The sequence below is a fragment of the Schistocerca americana genome, chromosome 8 (assembly GCF_021461395.2).
Source record: "Schistocerca americana isolate TAMUIC-IGC-003095 chromosome 8, iqSchAmer2.1, whole genome shotgun sequence".
Taxonomy (NCBI): domain Eukaryota; kingdom Metazoa; phylum Arthropoda; class Insecta; order Orthoptera; family Acrididae; genus Schistocerca; species Schistocerca americana.
In genome coordinates, this window is record NC_060126.1 from 186,976,536 (window position 1) to 187,003,212 (window position 26,677).

Genomic DNA, 26,677 nt, shown 5'->3' on the forward strand with positions numbered 1-26,677 from the left:
AGCTCCCACGAGAATTTCATTTGGTTATTACTTCTAATACAAGAGCATGTTCGAACTGACTAAATGTAGACTACGATCACACACAGCTAACATATTAGTGTCTCAGTTTCAGCTACATATCATAATAGAACTTAGTTTCTTTAAATCAACGTAACTTGTACGCCCACACGGTTGGAGATCAACTCGTAAATCACAGAAAATCTGTTCACAAGAAAGTGCGCTTCTGTTCCTTCCTAAAACAATACCTATAAATCACTTCTAACTATTTATTCATTCAGAGTACAATATACAGATCCTTTCGAGTGTCCTTGTTAGCAACTTAACGTGTCTTCTTTACGGTAAGTTGCAATCTATCTTTTCCTACATTGCTGGAGCTTCCGTAGTTTGTTGTGTATCACAGATAATAATTGAATACTCTGAGTACCTGAAAAGGTTTACGTGACAAAATTACAGTTTTAATTTATATGTAGGACCTACATTCCCTAAGGGGGCAAAATTAACTAAATAACGAAGTACAACAACGAGTGAGGCCTGTCTGACTGGTACAGATTTCGACTGATGTGTGAAGCCCAGTGACGGTGCTTAGCGACAACCAGCGATTTGATTGATTCTGGTTAAAAATTAGGTCCAATGAGCAATCCTTAGGACAAGGCGAACTACAGGATGTCTAAATCGGTACTTAACAACTTCAATGTCATATAAATCGTCAGACAAAAGTAAAGTTTGTCTGATGCACAAAGTCAATTTTTTTTTTATAGAAGACAATGAATAAATCTTCCTTTTTTTCTGTTTTCCATCGTTCCTCAGTTGATTCAAAGTTCACGAAGGCTTTTTCCGTCCATGCAACTTAATGAAAGGCACGCTATTGCCATACGCGTTTCGCTTATTTTATTTGTGAAGCATCTTCTGTGGAACGTAATAAATGTTTCTTTTTACACTTGTAATACTTGTATTATATAGCAGTTACAATATGTTACTGTGTTACATTTTTTGCGCACACACACACACACAACACAACAACAACAATAATAATAAATAATAAAAAACGAAAGAGAACCTCACAGCGACAGTTGGCAACACTACACACTGTAAACACACACACATGTTGATCACAAAATGAAAAGTGCAAGTGACATAAGTGATCTGTTGTAACAACACTGTGGGTGAAAAACCGCTGGAAATCGGTCACCTGGAGCCTGGAGACTAATAAACACATCTCCAGGACCACACATATGGGCTAACAGCACTGGAAATCAAAACTAACACCGGATCATGATTTCACCTCACGAAATTTGTGCCACAAAAGTTGATTCTAATCTGAAAAACAAAAGAAAAACATGACAAAATGTAACATAGTAACATATTGTAACTACAACATAATACATTTATTAGACGTGTATACAGAAACGTTTATTACAGGTCACTGAAGATGCTTCACAAATAAAAGAAGCGAAATGCGCATGGCAATATACAAAGTGCCTTTCATTTAGTTGCGTAGACTGACATACTTCCATGAACAATGAATAAATGTTTCGCCTTTCCAGACGTCTGCGCAGGAATAAGAGGCACAATGTGTCTTATTTTACTGGAACGGTGCCAGACGCTGAGGTTGGGGGAAATTTCAAAAGGCGGTACGGGAAATCACACACTATCGGCCATCGATAAGAAAATGGCAAAGGAACTTCATGGAAACATGAAGAACCAGACAGGTTTTCTAGCGTTCTCTACACCAATCTGTTCGTAAGGCATCACAAGGGCCGCAAATTTCTCGTAGAATAGTCCACTGGGTACCCCGAAAGCGCCTTCATCTGTTTTCGTACAAACTGCAATTGTTACAGAAAATCAAACCAGATGACAAGCCAAAACGTGCACGGCGTTGCCGATATGGTGGCAAGAATAACAACAGCTATTCCGACAGTCTACTTTGACAGGAGAATGGATTCGAAACGAGTTGGGATATCAACTAGGTGCTGAATGTGTCACAAGTGGAATGCTTGTAAAACGAGATTAAGGAAACAGATAAAGCTTCTTGTGTTGGTGAATCAGAGAAACTTGTTTCCTCTAAGTTAATTATAAGTCGAGTTAAACGACAATCTACGAGGTATCTTTACGGACACCGTGTACATTAGATTCGTGATACTGTTGGGAAAGGGGTGGGGCTGCCACGTCAGCGATTTTTTTTTAATTTGTGGGTTCACCGCTGATATTGCGTTATTGTTACAACATCAAGTAGCATATTGGAAGGAAGCTAATAAATGTTTAGCTATCTATGCAAACCCATGTACCAATTCTAGGCAATAATTTCTATTTCTGTAGCTAGAGGAACTTTACTTTTAGAGATCACTTCCGTTGCGAACCCGAAATTATGGTGACATCATATGCTACGGTATTACACGCACAAATTAACAATCTGGAATACAATCTGAGCAGATAATAATGTCACAACCGAATTAAAGTAAAAGAAAAAGAAAGAAATGACGCTGCTGTGGTGTAACGTGTTATAGGCAGAACAAAGATGTGTTGCACAGTGCTGCCCTAGCGTTCAACATATAGAGCAGAATTTTTCTTAAGGGCAAAATTTCACTAAAACTGAACATTAACATGTCATCTTTAACTGCACACTCGATCTAGTGGGAAACCTACTTCGTGACTGAACATGCAGCCTTACGAACAAACGGTATGCTTTCGTCATACGCAAACAGATAGTGCGGTTGAAAGGCATTCGGCTGTGTTCAAATGCTTGTGGTGAAATCAGCTTTCATTGTAGCACTGGGCCAGCAAAAGCAGGGAATGTGGTGTTTATCAAACCTCTAACACCAGACACTGAACGACAAAAAAGTATACTGAACTACGCGTGCACTGCTCATAGCGTCGCATACACTGGAAAAATATTACGACAGAACACACACACACACACACACACACACACACACACTCTCTCTCTCTCTCTCTCTCTCTCTCTCTCTCTCTCTAACACGCTTCGCGAAGGTAAGGTGCAACGTTGTGCAAGAAAGGAATGTATTTCCCAGTAGGTGTTAAAACGACTCCCCTCGTGGGCCTCCCAGATAGGAAAGCTGCATGAAGCATTTTCGACTAGTGAAGGAGCATATACAAAGAAGAAATTTGAAAGAATATCTATTCACGAATCTACAGGCTTAGATACGAGGCTGCGAGATACGGCTGTAAACAACTAGCAAAACTAATTAGTTTGGACGTCATGCGCTTTCTGTGGTGTCAATCCAGAGATGGTATTAAGAACAATTTTAGACAGTGCCTGCACCTGTCATGACCGAAGTAGCGTCGTGTGCGTTAGTACACTGTTGCTAATGCTACGCGTTTGGTAATTCGCCTTTTTTTTGGGAGGGGGGGGGGGCATACAGCTGCCTGGAATTTCTTTACCACACTAAACCGTTTTCGATTAATGATAGTCCTCTTGAGTTGATTATTGTCTGAAATACATTTAAAAATCAAATCAACAATGTCCAAGGACTATACTGTCAGATAAAAAAAACGAAGAACTTTACCATAATGTGTAGCAGAGATAAGTGAAGCTAGGCGTCTTCGAAGCACGTCACTCAACATATCTTCGACAGAGCAAACGGCTGTAAAGTGTGAAGCACATGAGAGATTCCATAGCTAGTGAAGTTCCAATATCAGATTCAGCACGATCTGATGTCTGATATAGATACCAGTACCTAAAACTGTGTCAAATACTGACAGTATTGATTGCTTTTGAATTTGTGCTTTTCTTGTACGCTAGCCATTCCTCAACTGTTGCTACACCAGATCCACAAACGTTAAAATTTAACACAGTCGTAAAAGAAAAGATACAACTATTATTAAACAAATGTTCGCGAACTGGAAAAGCGAGTGAAGGGCAACGGTGAGCACATCTTTAGACGCAGTGCACAATTGCTGTGTGTCACAGGAAGTGCCAATCCTAAGAAAAGTCAGCAATAAAAACGTGGTGAAGTTTAAATTTATTAAAAATGAAACAGCGATAATGACAGAATCAAAGTCCGAACATAAGCATCGGTAAAGACAATAATGATGAATGCGCAGTAAGGCGCCGACAAATGAACAAAAAACATCGTTCACTTTTTTGTACATGATTTTGTTTCAATATCTTGTATGTAGAAGGATGGTTAAGAAGTATTGCTCGAAGTATGAAGCACAGCGATTGTTTTGCAATATATGTGATTCTGAATAAGAGAAGACTTAATAACAGTATTAAGGATTTTTATTGAAGTGGAGCTAAGTTGGGAGGAATTTCCTTCATGTTTTATATCATCTTTAGAGGCACTGGTGTTCCCTGGAGTCGGCTGCCTGATCCATAATGGAAATGTAGGAAAGGAAGTCCACGGTCAGATTTTCGCAAAATTAACAAGAGGGAGAAGCTTTCAGAAGTAAAAAATCTATAGTGATGGACACCGAATAAAAGAGAAACAACGCAAGGTAGAGTGAATGAACAATAGCACAATTTCGTACACGTAAAACAATAATAATGCAATTGTAATATCCTTTAATATTTCTATTTCAATTATATATATATCCATCATTTTTTATTATTATAATACATCTGCTGACGAAAACTATATTATCTTGCTTCTACTGGATAAGTTTCCATTATAAGAAATTTCTAGCTTAGGTCTTTACGAAAACGTTCAGCTTATGTAATTTCATTCTCGAGTTTTGACTCTGATTACATTTATTTTACGATTATTCATACCTGCCATATTTTACTGACGTTTGGGCCGCATTTTACCAGCTATTCCGTAAATTAAGTGGAAAAAATTAAAAACAAACATTGGTGTCTCGTGGCACATGATACGTTAAGTAGTTGTTTTCTTTCCGCTAGGGGGCGCTTGTGTATGTAACTGTGAGATGGTAACAACTTTCACAGCAGTCAGTGTCACGACTGTATATTGTGATAGGCCGTGGCATGACTGTAATAAAACAAGGCTGCGGCTAGTCAGATGACCAAGTTACTTCCACATAGGATCTACTGTCGATTAATAACTTCTTTACGATCTATATGACTCAATCTCGAGCGAACGACCGCATCGTAGTGGTAAACGTGTACTATACTTGAAGATTCCTTGACAATATGCCGACCATTCGGCCTCTTATCAAAATGTTGTGCAGGTGTGCCGTGACGATCCGGTCGTTTCTTCAGGAACATTTCATTCATGATATGTGCCCTGAGAAACAGAGAATGACATCTGTACAGTCTTTTCAAAACTACGCCAGCTGGAGTGGCCGTGCCATTCTAGGCGCTACAGTCTGGAGCCGAGCGACCGCTGTGGTCGCAGATTCGAATCCTCGGGCATGGATGTGTGCGATGTCCTTAGGTTAGTTAGGTTTAATTAGTTTTAAGTTCTAGGCGACTGATGACATCGGAAGTTAAGTCGCATAGTGCTCAGAGCCATTTTTTTCAAAACTACATAGGACACCTTTAATCAGAAGTAAATGCTTCTAGATTATTCCAAGACACTGACATTTTAATCATGAAAGAATTAAACGACAGTATGATGCAAACACTTCATACAATTTTTAACTATTTATGTATTTATTTATATATTTAACTTTATCTGATACTGGGATACACATGTACAGAACCTATTTTTACATCACAGTTATCTAAGAAGTAAGAATTTTAATATGACAAATAGTATCAAAAAGATTTGAGAGTTTATAATGACAATTTGAGTATGTACGGCTTTGCTCGTGGGAGGCTAAGATGATGCAGACGGATCGGTGACACATGGCAAGTGACGCACATTTTGCTTTAGATTTTTCGACGTGGTACGAGTGGGCGGAGATGAGAGGTGAGGTTGGTATGGAACTGCACGTTCCCGTGACATGTCCTTTTTCGTCTTTTGAACTTTGCGCGGGCGTTAAATTTGTGAAGTATGTAACTGTAAATCAAGAGCAAATCATACGTAAATGTGACCAGCGAGTCCTGTTTTTTTTTTTTTTTTTTTTTTTTTTGTAAGTAATGTTATAGCACCAGACCAATTAACTTTGCCAGAGCGAAAACGGCTGAAGAGTTGTAAGATATATGCATCACATCGCAAACGAATCAAGCGTCATTTAATTCTTGCCGGCGCCTTAGTAACTACCAAACTATTTCGTCCATGTTTAAAGAGCTATCAACCAATGGATAATGAACTATGGGAATCTGCTGATTTCATAGTCTAAATGATGGACAACTGCAGGGCCAAGGTAGTACACAACAATCAGCATTTACCTTAATGGCCACCCGCGAACCCCCCCCCCCCCCCCCCGCCTCCTTCCTCCTGAAGACAGATTGAACGCAAAGGAAGCTGCTTCCAGTAGTAATTGAGAACGCATTTGTTTGAAGGAATCTACTGTCAACAGCAATATTTCGTGTTTGCTTCACATTACAGTTCGTTTCTTCATAATTTCATTGAGATTCAAAAAAATGATTCAAATGGCTCTGAGCACTATGGGAGTCAACATCTTAGGTCGTAAGTCCCCTAGAACTTAGAACTACTTAAACCTAACTACCCTAAGGACATCACACACACCCATGCCCGAGGCAGGATTCGAACCTGCGACAGTAGCAGTCCCGCGGTTCCGGACTGCAGCGCCAGAACTGCTAGACCACCGCGGCCGGCCATTGAGATTCGCGGTGCGGTAATGCGTAATCCGGAAGTTGAGTGTACGGGAATTCAATTCCGATTGATCTGTCTACCTTTCTCAGCTTCGTGTATCTCCACGCACACGCATATGTTACAGCTATTCACTTGCGAAACTTCATAACCAATGCTTCCCCTCTGGACAGACTTTACAAACGAACACCCTTTTTATTTAACGGGATATGCTTGTCATAGAAAACGACATATAGAACCGCTACTTGTGTGATCTTTGCCCGACAAATCGCAGATGTTATGTATGCCATATGCGGGCCGAATAGCTCGGTAGGTGTGTGGTCTACTGTACTGGATTATCAGGTTTAAGTGGTTACAGGTGGCATCGTCACTAGTGTCTACCATCCTGATTCACAGAAACAGAACTTATCGCTAAATTTCGTTACGTTTATTTCACAAGAAAAGTAAGGCGGTAGATTTCAGACCGGTGCCGATCCACATGAGACACAGAAAAACAACTTTCGCTAAGGTACACCGGAGCAAGGACCGTCCCACATGCTGCTTGTGAGTCAGCACCAACCGCCAGCATTGGGCAACGAACTAGCCAGGCAGGCAGGTTAGCCGCGTAAAAGACAAGCAGGAGGAGGAGGAGGAGGCGGTAATGCCGTTGCGTCACGCAACCGCCGGGTGGGGATACAGCCTACGGAGGGGAGGGGAGGGGAGCTGGGCTCCGATCTCCACTAGCACGTGAGCTCCTGGCAGCCAGACGCCAGTCGCACATTGGCTACCGTTGTGGATGTGCGCGAGGTTTCTGTAGTCTAGTGCGGCCACAATGAGTATGGGGAACTTCTTACGACAGCGTCGCCGCCGCGATTGTGATACCTCGCTTCTTACTGCATACGCACAGAGGGCCTTACGCAGTAGTTGCGTCGTGTTCCCCTTTGTGCCTTCCTCAGCATGAATTTCCACCCGAACTTTTGCTGGATTTTTTTTTTTTTTATTGGGAACAGAAAAAAATGGCGCATACGAATAGATAACACTGAAGAGTGTGGGAAGTTCTGTATTAGAAAAAATTAACAGTAACAGTTGTTAACTATCACGTAGTAAGTACGCTGACAACAATCAGCATTATAAGAGCCATGCAAATATGGCCTGTAAAACGTAACATGCAAAGTTATATATTATTAAACATCGCTAGCTGTTAATTCAAAGTGACTTGCTGCTTGGGTTACCGTCAATATTTCATTCTGTATGGTCGTGGATTTTTATACACAAATCATTACAGATGGAATCAGAAACTGAACGTCAATTGTCTTAATAACAAATGTTGAAATGTTGCACTGTTATCGACAATGGTGACTTATTAGCAACAGACGCTATTTTAAAATTTAATATGTATCGTCAAGCACCATATTCGACATTGTGCTACGCCTACTTTATTTTCTGTCGCGTATTATCTTCTAGCGCAAATCGTAGTTTATGTGGTAGTGTTCCGCAGTATTAGTATTAATTCCTTTGGCCATGACTATGTTAATCTAAGGTAATTGTGTGTAATTGTATACTCAGGAGCTGTTTAAAAGAGGGAGTGGATTTTCCATAATCTTCCCTCGAAGTCTGGTAAAACAACAGAGATGTTCATAAATTCTATGTTGTGCAGTGGCAGGGCTACACATCAGGACTTGGCGTTTTATCAGAAGCTTTTACACACACCCGCGCTGTTTTGGAAAATTTTAACACTTCTCTAACCAAACATAATACAGGTGCAAGCGCTTTTCCAGCTGCATTGGTGAAGACATTTTCGCATGCCTCTCTGGACAGAAAATCGAAGTGCTTGTGGTAGGCAAGAGGGAGACATGCATATTTTCATATGTTCATCTTTCCTGGAAAGAGTCATTACGCTCAAAGAATAATAGCTGAATAGGTATTTCCTAAATGTCGCATTAACCGAAATCCGTACACACCATACTCCCTAATCTGCCTGAACAACGCACGTGATAGTTTATTTTCACATACGAGTTAAATGCTTAAGCTTGTAAATGTGTGTCCAACTGATGGGAAATTGTGCGCTCCAAGTAAATTATTTTGAAACAAACCCACTGGCCGAAGTTTTCCGCGCTGCACTCATGATACGTTGGAGCAGGTCAAATTAACTTTTAATCTCTTGCACCCTGCGCGTTGTAATTTTTGCGTTATCGGCGTGGGCCTCATCAGTCACCGGTAAAATGTAAACTTTGCCCCGGACAATCTATTCATTCCTGCGTCGTCTGTGACGCGGCGCTAGGTTTTTGAGGTATGTGTGTGTGTGTGTGTGTGTGGGGGGGGGGGGGGGGGGGGGAAGTAAAGCAAAAGACGTAAAGTTTATCAAAAATGTAATTAATATTAAATAGTAGTGGCATCCTAAGGAGCATACACCCACAATTATATATGCACAGAAGAAAAAAAAATCAACAAAAAATTGATATGTGGAGTGTATGTATAGGAAAGTATTATAATATTAATAATAGTATTACGATGACTGCCATAATCATTAATATTGTCATGATTGTTATAACGATGGTTGCAGCAATGTAAGACACTTCTTTTCGCAAATCGGCGAGTCTTATCGACAGAGTAAAGACGCCGTGTCATGGCGGAGCCAAAAAGGCACTGAGCGACAATGACTGGCAAGAATCAAAGAATATTTTCCTGTTCTTGCTTTGGGAAAGCAAGAAGTAATGATCGTTATGTTAGGACTTGAGAACCCGAGCTCGCGTGTGCTTTCCGAGCAGTGCCTATCTGCTCTGGCACGGAGCTCCCCTCTTCTAGACGCATCTCGGCGGCACCTGTTTTATGAGTCCCTTGCGGCAGCGCTTGCAAACATTTTGTCGCCCTTCGTAGCGAAGCCTTCCAAGATGCGCACGACCTCCAGACAGTGTCTGGTCTCAGCGAGGCCCACACACTGGCTGCCAAACCCTAAATGAGATGCTGCTCGGAATCGGAACAAATTGCACCGCGGAGTTACGTTTCACTGCTGATGTAAGGCACTGGACGAATATAAGATAAGGCTTTGATTATTTCCTGAATAGTTGTGTCGGTAAGAGCACTGAGATCCAACATATTTTCATGCGTTTCGCGGAAAACAGTTTTCGTAGTTCCCAGTGCTTCCGCAGTTACACTCAGCTGCACGGTGAAACAACCATTCCGGGCAGTTTATCTCCTCTAGCTCAGGTAGTTTAATAAAATCGGCAAGAATTCTTGAGAATGACAAACAAACGGGTCCAAGACGGAGACAAGGTCAGAGGGGTTTTCTCAACCTGACAACCGTCCATCTCATTCGTCAAAATTGCACAGCTTCAAAGCAACTGAATTATGTTCCTGCAGGTCTGATGTTGCCCCATGTGACTGTCTTGTTTTCACGAATGTGACCTGTTGCCATATACCGTTGCAAACGTTGATAGAGCTCTCTCCCCCCCCCCCCCCCCCCAGCTCGTAGAAACTCACTGAAACCATAAACTAATTATTTTCAAAAACGTATAGGTAGTATTATACTGTAAAACATTCGTTTCACTTTTTTGTCATATTTTAATTATTTACAAGTATGTCCGACGAAAGTAAATTCAACCAAGGGAATAGCTATAGAGCAGAATGGTTTCGGTCCAAGAGGAGAGTTTAAATAATAACAAATTCTGATAAAACATTGAATAATGTGCGAGGGAGAAAACAAAAGTGTAGTAAAAATATCTTCAACTTAAGTGTTAGCGAACAATGTTAAGTCATTACAGCCGGACGGAGTGGCCGTGCGGTTCTAGGGGCTACAGTCTGGAGCCGAGCGACCGCTACGGTCGCAGGTACGAATCCTGCCTCGGGCATGGATGTGTGTGATGTCCTTAGGTTAGTTAGGTTTAATTAGTTCTAAGTTCCAGGCGATTGATGATCTCAGAAGTTAAGTCGCATAGTGCTCAGAGCCATTACAAGTAGGTGAATCTCTCTGGCAATGCTTCACTGAAATAAGCGAACGTTAAGAAGTTCCTTTTTAACGTTTAGAAGGCGGTCATTAATGATGGAGCACGAGCTAGACTGGAAGGAAATCAGCCGCTTGGTTATGGAAGGTACTTAGGGGCAATTCGCCTTAAGATAATAAATGTATGTGAATTGGCGGAAGGGGATTTGAACCCCACTATCCCCAATCACTGGGCCACACCTGTCGATGAAACGAAAAGAGGAGAGCTGTAAACAAAAGAAAGCAACTGAAAGTTTCAATTACTGCATACGTAGGGAATTTGGCCTCTAACATTACCTTCATAAATCATTTAGTAACAAGGAAGGCAACAATCGCAGACTCTAGTAGCAACAATTAGATCAGTGTCTTTCTCAGTTCTCTGATCTACCGTACAACAATTACTAACATTATCAACTCATCAGTCCAATGTAATTAAGGTCTTGGTTTAAATTAATTTCTTGTAACACTTATACCCGTAGTGGAGAGTTAAGAAAAATACCTTAAGTTTTGTTTAGCTGTCGATTTTAATCAGTTACGGACAACGGATAACCAGTATCATTATACAGTGGTCACAACTTAAATACGCAAACTTTACAAAAAAAATGGTTCAAATGGCTCTGAGCGCTATGGGACTCAACTGCTGAGGTCATTAGTCCCCTAGAACTTAGAACTAGTTAAACCTAACTAACCTAAGAACATCACACACATCCATGCCCGAGGCAGGATTCGAACCTGCGACCGTAGCGGTCTCGCGGTTCCAGACTGCAGCGCCAGAACCGCGCGGCCACTTCGGCCGGCACGCAAATTTTACATATTTGATATTCGGTGTGAACTGGAGGAACTGCTTTCTTTTACGTAGGAGGATGGATCGAGTAGTAACTTACAACTGCATATTGCTATGATACTTAACGATAACCTAAGTGAAGAGATTGTGCCTTGTGTGATGCCCAAGAAATCGCAAATTTCTCCGAGTGCGAAGTGCTTGCAGTGATTGATTGTCTAGTGATAAAAGAAAGCGTCCACCATAAAATTTGTTCAGTTTTTGGAAGATAACGGCACCACACTTTCGGAACGGAAGAGTCTACCGATGTACTTATGCGAAAGATAGAAAAATAGAGAAAAATGGCTCTGAGCACTATGGGACTCAACTGCTGAGGTCATTAGTCCCCTAGAACTTAGAACTAGTTAAACCTAACTAACCTAAGGACATCACAAACATCCATGCCCGAGGCAGGATTCGAACCTGCGACCGTAGCGGTCTTGCGGTTCCAGACTGCAGCGCCTTTAACCGCACGGCCACTTCGGCCGGCAAAAATAGAGAAAGTACACACGAAATTTCATATCGTTTCGATCATGTTTCACATTCTCTTCAGTACCGTCAAATTGGACTTCCGCTCTTTGGGTGCGTTAATTTCTATATAACGACCGCTCCAATACCCAGAATAAGGTAACCGTATTCTCGATCACATTGTTGAAGGTGGTGAAAAATCTCTCTCTCTCTCTCTCTCTCTCTCTCTCTCTCTCTCTCTCTCTCGAGCCTGTAACCTTACCTCGTAAGCAGTTAATGAAATAACGCACACTCCTCAGCAGATGAAAGATTCATTCTGGAAACAGTCCTTTAAGGCTATGGCTGCGCTGTTTCTCTGCAATTTCCTTTCTTTCAGGAGTGCTAGTCCTGCACGTTATTCAGAAGAGATTTTGTGAAGTTCAGGGGGTAGAAGGGAGACACTGTCAAAGAGAAGCTGTGAGCCCAAGTCGTTTCAATATCGTATAATGAAAAGTCTAAAAACAGTTACAAGGATTAAGCCAAAACGAACACAGGGCATGGACGGTTCTGGTGTAGTTCTGGTGCACAGCTTTCGTCCACACAAGAGTGATTTGGTTTGCAGTGACTAGCACAGACTGAGTATGAAAGAACGACCATCGTCACAGCGTTCCGTGAAAGATGAGGAGCTGTATGACGCCATCGAATCAGCTGCAGCCGCGGGCGACGCGCGTGTGTGCGGCAGGCGGCTGCAAGTACTTTGTTAAGCCTTTTTAGCTACCAGATGGAAGCTACTTTCCAACCTGCCTTCGTACTATCTAAGATTTCTTGATAAGATAGGACGCCATTCATTACACTGCCTAAATATCTATGCCGACTTATCTGTTGTACTTTATACTGCCAGCAAAAATATGGAAACTGCTAAGTCACTGTCCAAGGTCTGTATCTTGTCCTGTGGTTGCCCAGTGAGGAAGGGCCAAACGCTTTTGTTTACAGCTCTCCTATCCTTTCGTTTCATCTACAATTGCCTACGATACAGTGAGTAAATCTGACGAGCGAAGATCTGAGTTTAAAATACCGCAGTATTTTTGTTTGTCTGAATTTTTACGACAGTGGAAATAGATCGCAATATTGCGTAACTTTTATACCGACATTATCCCTGTTGCCATTCTGTGCCATAACTGTGTAATAACGAATAACATCCGGGCCGCTTAAAGCGCTCTTCAGTTTAGAGTGTTTAACAAATCTAGTCTTCGCCTAGACTACACAAGGTCAAAAGAAAATTAATAGAGGCAATGGATTAGGGTTGCTTCTATGTGAACAGCTGTCAACTTTAGGCATTTCGAATTCTACCAGTAAAGACCATGTCATTGACACGGACACCACCTCTCAGTCAGCACATTTATAGTTCATTTCGCTATAAAACGCTTACAATTTACACTTCCGCTTGTCTATCTACTCTAAAAACAAATTTCTGGTTGGCAAGGGATGCCTGCTACTTTCAAGCGCTAAAGGGCTTTATACTCGTGTGAGCTGCATCACACTACATACAGAATCCTGACAGTTTCCAGAACGTATTCTCATTCTGCAGCAGATTGTATGTTGATTCGTAAAGCGAGAAAAAAATATCTAAAGGTTTGAAATTAAGTTCAAAGTTTGTTGCAAGTCGCTACCTGCTCTCATTCTCAAATAGTGGATGAATAAAGTCTGGTAATTCATGCGGTTCTTTTTCACCCCCACCCCTTTGGTAAGTAGCTGAGTCTTACCCCCACAGAGATTGTTGCCTGACAGTAAGGGATCCACTTATATGATCGTCCGGCAGATTTTTTTTTTTTTTTTTCAGCAACGTCGCAGAACTTTGAAGTACGGAGACACCATTTTCTGCGCGCAGGGCTACAGAAGACGCTTTCGCTGCCGTTTGAGCAGTGTTTGAACTTCATTATGAAGTCGAGCTTTGCTGTGCGTACCATAATAAATTTATATGCCCTTTACTCTCTATTAACTCTGCAAGCCACAATAAATATAATGCACGTACTGTTTCATCTTGAAAACAGACGTATTTATGGGCCGATAAAACCAGGAACAATCACACAACCGAGGAAATTTGTATACGCAGTTTACAGCAAAGCGATTTCTTTCAGAAAATATTTTCAAGCAGCTTTTCGTAACCAATCAACGAAGCGCACACGCGCCCACTGCCACAGCGTGCTCTTTCGCCTTACGGATGGAAATTTAGTTTTAATGAATATGCAAGAGATTCATATGAACACTTCATAAATAAAGAATTATCGAAAGAAAATGAAGCATATAAAATGGAGGACATTTTACAGTACGTTTAATATTTTCAAGGTATCCATCGATAGTAGGGAAGACGCAGGACGCTCATTTTCAAAGAGTATTTGATAGCCTTGCGGAGTTCAGCGATATGACGCAGACGGCTGACAAACGTGGTAAAGGTTACCCAGAAGCAAAGCGCCGTTTCGCGTTCATTACCCCATAAATATCGCGTAGCAGCTGAAACTGCAACTTAATTTGTAGCACATCACCTAGAGATTTTTGATGATAAATGAAATAGCCGTTTTGCTCCTTGCATACCTGATCCAGCTTATTTCCAGTGTCTTCTGCGGGGCGTTACATGTTACACTATGTGATCAAAAGTATCCGGACACCTGGCCCAAAACGACTTAAAGAGTTCGCGGCGCCCTGCATCGGTAATGCTGGAATTCAATATGGTGTTGGCCCACCATTAGCTTTGATGACAGCTTCCACTCTCGCGGGTATACGTCCAATCAGGTGCTGGAAGATTTCTTGGATAATGGCAGCCCATTCTTCATGGAGTGCTGCACTGAGGAGAGGTATCGATGTCGGTCGGTGAGGCCTGGCACGAAGTCGGCGTTCCAAAACATCCCCAAGGTGTTCTATAGGATTCAGGTCAGGACTCTGTGCAGCCCAGTCCATTACAGGGATGTTATTGTGGTGTAACCACTCCGCCACAGGCCGTGCATTATGAACAGGTGCTCGATCATGTTGAAAGATGCAATCGCCATCCCCGAATTGCTCTTCAACAGTGGGAAGCAAGAAGGTGCTTGAAACATCAGTGCATGCCTGTGCTGTGATAGTGCTACGCAAATCAACAAAGGGTACAAGCACCCTCCATGAAAAACACGACCATACAACTACATCGCCTCCTCCGAATTTTACTGTTTGTACTACACGCGCTGGCAGATGACGTTCACCGAGCATTTGCCATACCCACACACTTCCATCGAATCGCCACATTGTGTACCATGATTCGTCAATCCACACAACGTTTTTCCACTGCTCAATCGTCCAATGTTTACGCTCGACCATAAAATCCAAGTTTTCTCACCTTCCGCCTAACTGTCATAGTATTTGCAGTGGATCCTGATGCCCTCTTCAACTGTCGGTGTTCTATGTCAGTCAACGGATGAGGTCGGTACGCTTTTGTGCTCCACGTGTCTCTTCACGTTTCCACTTTGCTATCACATCGAAAACAGTGGACCTAGGGCCGTTTAGGAGTGTGGAACTCACGCGTACAGACGTATAACACAAGTGACACCTGATCACCTAACCACGTTCGAAGTCCGTGACTTCCGCGGAGCGCCCCATTCTGCTCTCTCACGATGTCCAATGACTACTGAGGTTGCTGATATGGAGTACCTGGCAGTAGGTGGCAGCACAATGCACGAAATATTTTCATATTACGTATGTTTTTGGGGGCGTCCGGATACTTTTGATCACATAGTGTATCTCCCGTCCTCCACTTTCCCGAAGACATTGAAAGACTTCACAATAAACAAGTTAACTAGGGAAAACTAGTATAATAAATCTATGTGCAACAGTTTAGCTATCTGGGGAGCAAAATAAATGATAATGGGAGAAGTAGAGAAGATATAAAGTGAAGACTGGCTCTAGCACGAAAATATTTCTGAAAGACAGTAATTTATCATCATAGAATATAAATTTACGTGCTAAGAAGTCGAATGAAACAACAAGTTTACTCTTACAAGTTACTTTTTAATTTATTTCTACAACGCGTTTAGCCGGTCGAAGTGGCTGAGCGGTTCTAGGCGCTACAGTCTGGAACCGCGCGACCGCTACGGTCGCAGGTTCCAATCCTGCCTCGGGCATGGATGTGTGTGATCCTAGGATAGTTAGGTTTAAGTAGTACTAAGTTCTAGGGGACTGATGACCTTAGAAGTTAAGTCCCATAGTGCTCAGAGATATTTGAACCATTTGAACAACGCGTTTCAGAGATGCTGAGACCCCTATCTTCAGGTGGATTTATTAGTATTAATGTGAGATGTGTGTTGTGCTACGATTTTGGGGTGACCTGTGTAGTAGAGAAAACGAAACGCTATTTAAGAACTTGGCTCTATGGAGATCTTTGACAAAAAAGCTGAACGTAAATTTAAATGTGCAAACAACTAAAAGTACCACCAGTGGTAACAGGTTCTATATAAACCATCGCACTTTGTAGAGAAAGATGGTGTCTAGAAACTGATAGGTGCAAAGAACATTTAACAAAAACGGAAACACTATTACAAAGTTCAAAGCACGTAAGGCAAAACAAAACCATTATTTTGGAACAAGTCTCGAAGCATTGTGGAGATCATATGTTGTAGCTGAACCGATGTGTCTGATTAAATATTTCAAATGGCGCACGAATTCTTTTCCGTCAAGTTTATATAGCTTGAACTTTTTACTCAGTTATACAATCAGGCAACTATAAAAAACATTATTTGTAATAATTATGTTGCTAAAGTGGCAAATTCGTACATAAACAATTTACATAAACAACAATTTATGTTGGGATTCAAAGATAGAGAGTAACAAGTGTGACAGAAGGAGACCGAAGTTTTTGTTATGGCAGAAGTATGACCTTGTTAGGCTCTGGCGTAACCAAAACTTTGCTCTCCTCCATCTCTGTATCCCATCATAAATTGTTATGTATGGAATTTTTACACGGTTGACGACGTAATTGTTGTACGGGGTGTTCAAAAAGTTTCTTCGCAGTGCCGTATGATAGTTAGCCGTGCGTGCCGTATGCCGCAGTGAATATACCGAAATGAAACTCCGTGAAATACAAGTTATCAATTTATTGACTATTCATTTGTACTTACAAATTTTCACATTAAATGTTGAAAGTGTCCCCCCTGTTGTTGAATACAGAATTCAATTTGTCTAATCATGTTTCCAAACACAAGCTGTAACATTTCTTCTGTAACAGAAGCAGTGAAAGTGGGTATTGCAGTTTTCAATTCATTGATGGATTTTGGACAGTTTTTATAGACAGTTGCTTCCACTGCACCCCAGAAGAAAGTCAGGTGGTGTTAAGTCAGGCGATCGTGGAGGCCAAAGTCCCTGTGAAATTATGCGATCACCAAAAACACCAGCAAGCAGTGCCATTGAAACGCGAGCTGTATGCGCGGTTGCACCATCTTGTTGAAAATAACAGCTCTGTATTTCACTTAACGTAAGTTCTCCTATGAATGGGTACAGAATATCACTGCAGTATCGTTTTGCGTTTATGGTTTCTTTGAAAAATATGGGACCCACAATCCGACGTCTAGAAATTGCAATCCAAACTCCTATTTTCATAGAATGTAGTGGTTCCTCATGAATACACAATTGATTTGCAGTACTCCACATACGAGAATTTTGCGATTTCATGAACCCGGATAAATAAAACGATGCATCACTTAAAAACGTTCCATTAAGAATATATCCCTTCCATTTTGCTGAACAAAATTTTTGAACAATTGACAATAATGCAGTCTCTTGCCATGGTCAGTATTTTTCAGTTCTTGCACGGCTGTCACTTTAAACGGAAAAAAGTTCCAATTTTTTCCTTACAGCTGTGTGGACCGTTCCGACACTTAACATCGGTTTTCGGCGAGTTTTCTTACTGACTTGTTCAGACTCACGGGCATTTTATCGGAAATATCGATTAGTTTTTCCTCAGAGAAAACAGTAGGACGACCACTACTTGGTGCATCTGTCACTGATCTCGTACTTCGAAATTTGTTAATCAGATCGCGCACAGTATCGCGATTTGGGAGTGTTGTCTCCGGGAAAACTGAATGAAATGTTTGACGAAGTGGAACTGTGTATTTACCGCCAGCTTTGGACACTTGTTCGACTAAAAAAGACACGTTCTTCAATGGTTAGAATTTTAACAGTGACAAAACCGAAACAAACGAACAAAGGAACTAACTTGAACGTTCACGTCAACACGTAACGACTCACACCAACGATACTACTGACGCTGGCTGAGATAAACGAAACAGTGGAATGTTAGGAGAGTCCACTTGAAGAGAAGTAACCCAGGCAGGCGAACATTCATACGGCACATGCGGCTAACAATCATATGGCACTGCGGAGAGACTTTTTGAACACCCCATATTTTATGTTCTTCATCGTCACCTGATTACACAAATACGTGCGAAGTTCAAGCTGTATACATTGAGTGGATAAACAGTAGTGGCAACAATTGTAATTTATACCAACCTATACTGACAGGAGGCAACGGCCTTGCCGCAGTGGATACACCGGTTCCCATGAGATCACCGAAGTTAAGCGCTGTCGGGCGTGGCTGGCACTTGTATGGGTGACCATCCAGGCCGCCGTGAGCGGTTGCCATTTTTCGGGGTGCACTCAGCCTCGTGATGCCAATTAAGGGGCTACTCGACCAAATAGCAGCGGCTCCGGTCAAAGAAAACCATCATGATGACTAGGAGAGCGGTGTGCTGACCACACGCCCCTACTATCGGTATTTTCACCTGAGAATGACACGGCGGTCGGATGGTCCCGATGGGCCACTTGTGACCTGAAGACGGAGGTTTTTTTTATTCTTTTTTTTACTGACCTACATTCACCTATACGAGGGCTATTCAGAAAAGAGAATTGGTAACAAGCACAGGCGGCTGCCTTCTGTGACGAGGTTATTGGAAAGTTGATACAATGCTACGACAAACGTCTCAGTCAGAGCGGAGGCTCTGCAGAAAAGTAGTAAGGTGTAGCTTGCAAATGAAACATTGATTTTCGCTGTGATTTCCATTTCGTTACCGATCGGACCTTACTTTCGGAACAGCCCTCTTATAATCGCTCCGCATCTCTATCACCTTCCCCCACATAGGAAGGCGTCGTACACCGTAAGCGCATTCACGTCTGGCGATCTCGCAACGATTGGTCTATGGTACCGATGATCGCGTCTCTTGTGTTGTAGCCCATGCCACGAACAGTTTCCTTCATATCGCGTGAATACGGTAAATGTTCCACTATCTCTCAACCCCACATACGCAGGAGCAAGGGGTTCGACGTGCGGCAATCTGACAAAAGGATTCGTGTGTCACTCAAAATATTTAATCTGACATATCTCTGCAATTATTCAAAAAAAAGATTACTCCAAAGTAACGATCTTACTTTGCTGCATGTTCTTTGTGCTCTGAAACAGTGTTTTGTTTTTGCTATATATTCCTCGCACCTATCAGACACTATCTTTGTTTACGAAGTACAACGGTTTGTGTATGATGTAATACAACAGAGAAAAGAGCGAAGTTCTGAAACTTTTATTTTCTGTTTCTATACTAGAAAACTACAAATTACCCCGGAGTCGAAATAATAAACACACACACACACACACACACACACACACTTTATATTCATATACATAAAACCGCCTGATGATGGGGTCCGTGAATGATAAGCAGTTCAAATAAAGAGAGAATAGAAGCTACTAAGATGTGAAGAATGTTGAAAATCAGATGGGAGGTACATCATCTAACCAGCGAAAAATAAATTTGTGGCAGAAGTCGACTAGGGATAGCCTGACAGGACACATCCTGAAGCAAGAAGAAATCGCCAATTTCGATATGGAAGAAAGCATGGGGGTTAAAATTGAATAGAAAGACCGAAGGGTGAATGCACTAAGAGGGTTCAAATGGAATGTAAAATGGGGTAATTATTGGGGATGAAAAGGTTGGTACAGAATAGTGCAGCGTGCAGAGCTGCACCAAACCAGTCTTCAGACTGAAATCACCATGAACACCAACAGAAATTGAGAAAGCTTCTGCAACATACCATAGACGGCAAGAACGCAATTTGTATTATGCTTTCTTCTGCAAGTGATATACATGTCACTGTGAGTTCAATAACAGTAAATAAACGCAGTCCCATTTTTTCCAATATGAACGATCGCTGTCTAGAAAGTGAAACATGGATGATAATCAGTTTAGACGAGAACAGAAGCTTTTGAAATGTGGTACTACAGAAGAACGCTAATGATTAGATGGATCAGGTAACTAATGAGGAGGTATTGGTGGGGAAAGCAATATGTGGCATATTTAGTGTTGGAGTGAAGTAAGTTGAGGAGACAGAGAGATGAATACAGTAATCAGATTCTGAGGGATGTTGACATTGTTATAGTTATTCAGAGATGAAGACCTGCACAGGACAGAGTAGCATGGAGGGCTGCATTGAAGCAGTAGTCTGACTGAAGACTACAATAAAAATTGGTGGTACCTATCTTCCTCCTAGTTTCATGCTTCCACAGTCTTGCACCTGTCCTCTACAAATTACTGGTTACTTCTTTTCTACTTTCTGCCAATCTCATTTTGTAGACGTCTGTATTCCGTTCCGTCAGCTTCATTTGCTGCATTAATTCTACTAAATGGAACTTGAAGCTATACTGTTTGCGTGCTAGTCATTGTTTTTACGGATCAGGGATTGTCTCCAGAATGAATTTCGCTCTGCAACGACGTGTGCGCTGATTTGAGTCGTGCTGTGATAGCTCAGTCGCTGGACCACTTGTCTGCGAAAGGCAAAGGTCCCGTGTTCGAATCCCGGCCCGACGCTCAGTTTTTATCTGCCAAGAAATTTCACTTCAGTGCACACCATGCTACAGAATTAAAGTTCATTCGGAAACAATGCCCCAGGCTGTGTCTCAGCAATATCCTTCCTTCCAGTGGTGCTAGTCGCGCAAGGTATGCAGGAGAACTATGGCAAAGTTTGGAAGGTAGGAGATGAGGTCCTGATGGAAGTAAGAGCTGTAAGGGCGGGTCGTGGATAACTCAGTCGGTACAACACTTGCCGGGGAAAGGCAAAGTTCTCGGCTTCAAGTTCCGGTCCAGGACAAAGGAAGTTACAATTTGACGTTTTGTTGTTCTGGTTCTACGATGCGTTAATGCTGAGGCTCTAGCATGGCGTGGATCCCAGCGGTCGTGAGGGTAACGCAGATGGAGTCTGTTCGCCAATAAGGCAATGTGCGAGCGGGAGCTCTCAGCACAAATGTTTCGCGATTCCGCGAGACGCACATCCCAATGGGTTAATAACAAACGCGGAAATATATATATACAGTATATATATATATATAGCAACGTAAACACTTCCGTGTGAAACTTTCAATGAAGAGTATAGTTCTGCGTATCTTTACTGCAGGCGTTGGCGGAGGCAACTGGGCACTGCCGTGTATGGTCGCGTGCCCTGCTGACCACGTGGGCCGGAAGCGGCCCAGTCACGTGGGCGCGTGACGTGCCGGCGAATTGGCATGGTTGCGGCGCTGCCAGTTCGCCTCTTCCGGATTGTATTTGCAACGCGCCATATTCTGCTCAGTCTCGCTGCTCTCGTTGTTAAGTCATTGTTTGGAAGTTGTCTCCGGCTTGGAGACGACTTCTGATCACTTCACTGACTCTTTGGATTAGGCTCCGTGTAACAAGGATACTTAATCTTTAGAAACTTATGCATACCGGTAGCGTTAAGGCATTGGTGGGCATCCTGCAAAGGCGTTCCTTTGGCCTGTCCTCGATGTATCTGTCGCTGCTACGAAAGCGGACGAAACGCGTTAAAATCTTCTCTAGAGTGAAGATTTGCGAAGTTCCCTTACTGCGACCCTGTCTGTCCTCTCCAGTTGCCGCAACAATGACTAATAATCACACATTTAATTATAGTACCTTCAAAAACAAGTTGTGCTTCCTGAACTGTTGCACACACTGAAATAGAATAAAAATGTTGCCGACCCCCCTCCCCCACCCGACAATGCCATGTCTTCAACGCGCTGGCCAATACCATCTGGAAAAAGCTGAGTTGATGACAGAGGTGCTCTATACATGCTGCTAACTAGATGAGATTATTAAGAGTTTCTTCCCTTTTTCATACGTACATCTGAAGGCAATGTAACAAGAATATGGTATTCTCTGTCTTACAACAAATTTGATGTATTTTATTAGCTAGCGTAGTTCGAAGTACACTTCTATTACAGAAAGGGAAGAACGGAAGAGGAACTATATGAATATGAGATGGGAGAAAAATTCGGCAGAGCACTGAAAGGTCTATGCCAAACCAAAGTTTCCTTACGTTAAACTGAAATACGGAACTAATTTTACAATTCAGGTCGGGTTTTATGTGCAAAAAGTTTTACATTTGTTTTAGTACTACAACATAAGATAACGGCGACAATTTACAGCATATTTCTCCGTGCTACGTCACTTTATAAACCGAATTTTCGCCTCAAACTGGAAATTACGAGCGTATTTTACATGTACTAGTAGCGTAATTTTGAACTTTTGCATCTCGGAAACGAAGAAAATATCAAGGTTCGTGATCGGGAGCTTAGGTACATACCGTAAAAAATTCAGCCCTTTGTTGTGCTTAGCTGTCTAAGTCAGTGTCTCGATTTTCGTACGCCAAATGGCAAAAAAAAAAAAAAAAAAAAACTTTTTGGAGTTTCCTAAGGAACCGTCCTTTAACTGATTGTGCCACCGTTAGTTCAAGGTCCACCATAGACCACATCAAATGCAAAAAGAAACAACCGATTTGCTCCACTGGTCTAAGCAGAAGGAAGCGCGTAGTATCATACTTTCACCCTGTACTGTACGATAGTGACACAAGGCGATCCACTGTTGGGTGTATAAATCGTCTTTAGCCCAAGGGCCGTCCAAGACACTTGACCCTACCTTTCTATCACCACCAGAACCTGAGGTATGTGCCCCGGAAGAGTCACGCTTTTATATGCGATGTTTCGGGACATGTTAAGTAGCGCACGCTGTCGGGTGCGTGCCTAGACATTTGTTGGTAGGCAGCACAGGTAATTCACACAAAATTAGCAGAACTGGTGTAAAATTAGCAGAACTGGTGTAAAACACACGTCATATTACTCCCACTGTGGAATTTATATTCTAGAAAATACTCTCAGTTCGAACAAACACACCTGGAACCAAATAATCTCTACGTAAACTAGCATGAATTCTGCCTGATAAAACATATCGTGTGAAACCAAGTGAAACCCAACTTGCTCTTTTCACAGATTATCCTAGAATCAATGGATTGATATAATCAGGAAGAGTATAAATTCACGGGTTGGCAACGCTCACATCCTACACGACAAACAAATGAACAAACATAAATAACGCACTACTGAATGGAAACACATGTACGTTGTATTTCTTAAGCGAGGTGAAGTGCAAAGAACGCCAATGCATCGCAAGAAAAAGTACTTCCAAAAAAGGCAAGAGAATGCCAAATGTTTGCGTACAACGAAGTCTCTTTCGATCTCGACCTCCGAACGACGAAGGAAAAAGCATCGTTTGCAGAATACATGAACAAGAAACAGAAACACTGTTAGTAAATTGCACGCCAACTTTATAAAGGAACACTGTTTTTAATCCGTAACAACCAGAAGTACAAACATTCGTACGCCTATTTCCAGAATGACCTCAGAAGATGCTTTCGAAATAAAAGCGAAACTCATCTGGCCTAAGATTTTCTCTATTTAAGTAGTAAGCTTAAGTCGGAGGATGCAATAATAATTGAATTACTTGCACGTTTCTTCATCTTCAAAAAGTTTTCGATTCTCCAGCTGACTCATCTCTTTTGACGGAAACAGTCTCTGTTGGATCTCTGGCCAGCTTTGCGACTGGACTGAGCACTTCCTCGAAGGTATCACGAAATAAATAATCTTCAATGTTTAACTGTGTGCTTCCCGAGTGTCCCGTCGAGTTGCTGTTTTCATTTCCTGCACGATATTTCGACGATACGCCCAGCCATCTTTTTCAGGTGCTGCGAGTTCTGCTGTCGTGTGTACTCGCTTTCTGGACTCCAACCAGACTGGCGGGGATCAGGCAGCGAGTGACCGTAACAGCAAAACTCGCAGCATCTGAAGAAGATGGCTGGGCGTATCGTCGAAATATCGTGCAGGAAATGGAAACAGCAACTCGACAGGACACCCGGAACAGGCCGGACCTTATCGACGGCTTCAGTATAGAGGCTGGGATTAGTGACCATGAAGACATGACGACTATGGTTACGAAAGTTAATAAAACCGTTAAGAAGACGAGGAGAGTGTTTCAGTTAGAAACAGCATATGAGCAGTTTTCAGCATCTCACTTAGACAACTCACTAACATCATGTAGTTCCATTATGATGGACGCAGAGGGATTCTGGACAAAGTTTGACATATTGTAAATCGATCGTTGGATAAGTACGTGCCGTGGACGAAGGACTGAAACGACCCATCGTGGATTAACAAAGAAATTCGGAAAATGTTGAGGAAGCAAAGACTGTTGTACTTTCGGTTGGCCGGCCGAAGTGGCCGTGCGGTTCAAGGCGCTGCAGTCTGGAACCGCAAGACCGCTACGGTCGCAGGTTCGAATCCTGCCTCGGGCATGGATGTGTGTGATGTCCTTAGGTTAGTTAGGTTTAACTAGTTCTAAGTTCTAGGGGACTAATGACGTCAGCAGTTGAGTCCCATAGTGCTCAGAGGCATTTGAACCATTTGAATTTTCGGTTGAAAACAAACGCGCAAATAACGACCAAAAAATGACCAAACAAAAAGAAAAAAATATGGCTCTGAGCACTATGGGACTCATCTTCTGAGCTCATTAGTCCCCTAGAACTTTAACCTAAGGACATCACACACATCCATGCCCGAGGCAGGATTCGAACCTGCGACCGTAGGGGTCTCGCGGTTTCAGACTGCAGCGCCTAGAACCGCACACCCACTTCGGCTCCTTACTTGGCTTGCATTTATCGTGAATCTCTCGCCCAGGCAAAGTTCCAAGCGACGAATACCTGAATATACTCTCAGTTCGAGTATAATAAATCTACTTAAGAGAGGGAAGCTTATGTTCTCGAATCAGTACGGTTTTAGAAAGCATCGCTCTTCCGAAAGTCAGCTTACCCTTTTGTCACAGGATATACTGCGACATATGAATGAAGGGCAATAGGCAGATTCAATATTTCTAGATTTCCGAAAAGAATTTGACACGTTGCCACAATGCAGACTGTTAACGAAAAGTCGAGCATACCCAATAGGTTAACAAATATGTGAGTGGCTCGAAGAGTTCTTAAATAACAGAACTCTGCGTGCTGTCCTCGACGGCGAAAGTTCGTCAAAGGGTTTCATCAGGAGTGTTCCAAGGAAGTGAGATAGGATCGCTAATGTTTCCGAGAAAGTGTCTCAGATGAGTGAATGCAGGATGATGAAAGATGACTTAGACAAAATTGCTAATTTGTTTACTGACTAGCAGGTGAAAATCTAGAAAAATGTACGTTAATGCAAAGGGAGTACGAAAACATGTAAGGTTAAGATACAGCATTAGTGGTGTCCTGCTTGATACACGCTCGTCGTCTAAATATGGGCGTAACGTTACAAAGAAATATGAAACAAAACGAGCATGTGAAAATTATGGCAGGAAAGGCGAATTGGTCGACTTCGGTTCATTAGGAGAATTCCGGGAAAGTGTGGTTCATATGCAAAGGAGACAGCAAATAGGACGCTGATGCACCCTATTCTTAAGTACTACTAGAGTGTTTGGGATCCGCACCAGATCGGATTAAACGAAGACTTCGAAGCAATTCAGAGGTGAGCTACTAGATTTCTTACTGGTGGGTTCGAACAACACGCCAAGTGTTACGGAGATGCTTCCGAAATTCCAATAGGAATCCCTGGAGGAAAAGCAACATTACTTTAGAGGAAAACACACACACACACACACACACACACACACAGCTCATACGGAGGCAGTCGATTTTCCCTCTTTCTATTTGCGAGTGAAACAGGAGAGGAAATGACTAGCAGTGGTATAGGGCACTGTAAGATGGCTTGCGGAGTATGCATGTAGATGTAGAAGCGCACTGTTAATCAATAGCGCCAAGAAAACCTGAGAGATCGAATCTTGAACGTTGTTTACGTGGCTGCCAATATCTGGAAGTCACATATGGTTGAACAAAGATGTGAAATCGAGGGAAGAGAAGAACCTTCAGTTGTATTTAATACCAGTGAGTTGCCTCTTCGATCGATAACACCTTTTAGTTAAATGGTTATATCTGTCTGACAAGTCGTGGAGGAAAAGAAATGTTGTATAATCTAAGACGGTACGTATTTAAGTGATGCGTAGTATGTAATGAAACGCACTTCTAAAATCTTAATAAGTGATTATTATAGAGCGATTAATGAACAAATTTGAGCGACCTGCACGACACTCCCGTAGAAAACGTTAAGAGAAAAACAAAAATAGCTCGCTCAGAGGGGCGTAAACAATAATTCTTCTTATAACTCAGTGTTACTGTTAATGGAACAGGAAAGAAACCCGAAGCTGCGACTAAGTGACCCTTACGCTAGTCACTTTCTTCTAGTAATTTGCAAGGTGTACATGTTTATGTGGTCAGATACTCAGTAAGTCTAGCCAAGAGTCTGTAGAGCTCGCTGTAAGGTAGGGCGTGTACCTGCAAAACCTTTTTGCACAAAAGAACACCCAAAACGCAGTACCGATGAGGAAATAGAAGCTATACATGCGCAGATAC

The 26,677-nt window shown here is 42.2% G+C and overlaps 1 protein-coding gene and 1 pseudogene across 3 annotated transcripts in view; one reads left to right on the forward strand and one right to left on the reverse strand.

The window, feature by feature from the left end:
* LOC124545362 (mucin-19-like) overlaps nucleotides 1-26,677 on the reverse strand; it is a 545,233-nt gene that overhangs the window by 83,648 nt on the left and 434,908 nt on the right. The window lies entirely within an intron of this gene.
* Nucleotides 18,403-18,520, forward strand: LOC124546318 (annotated as a pseudogene).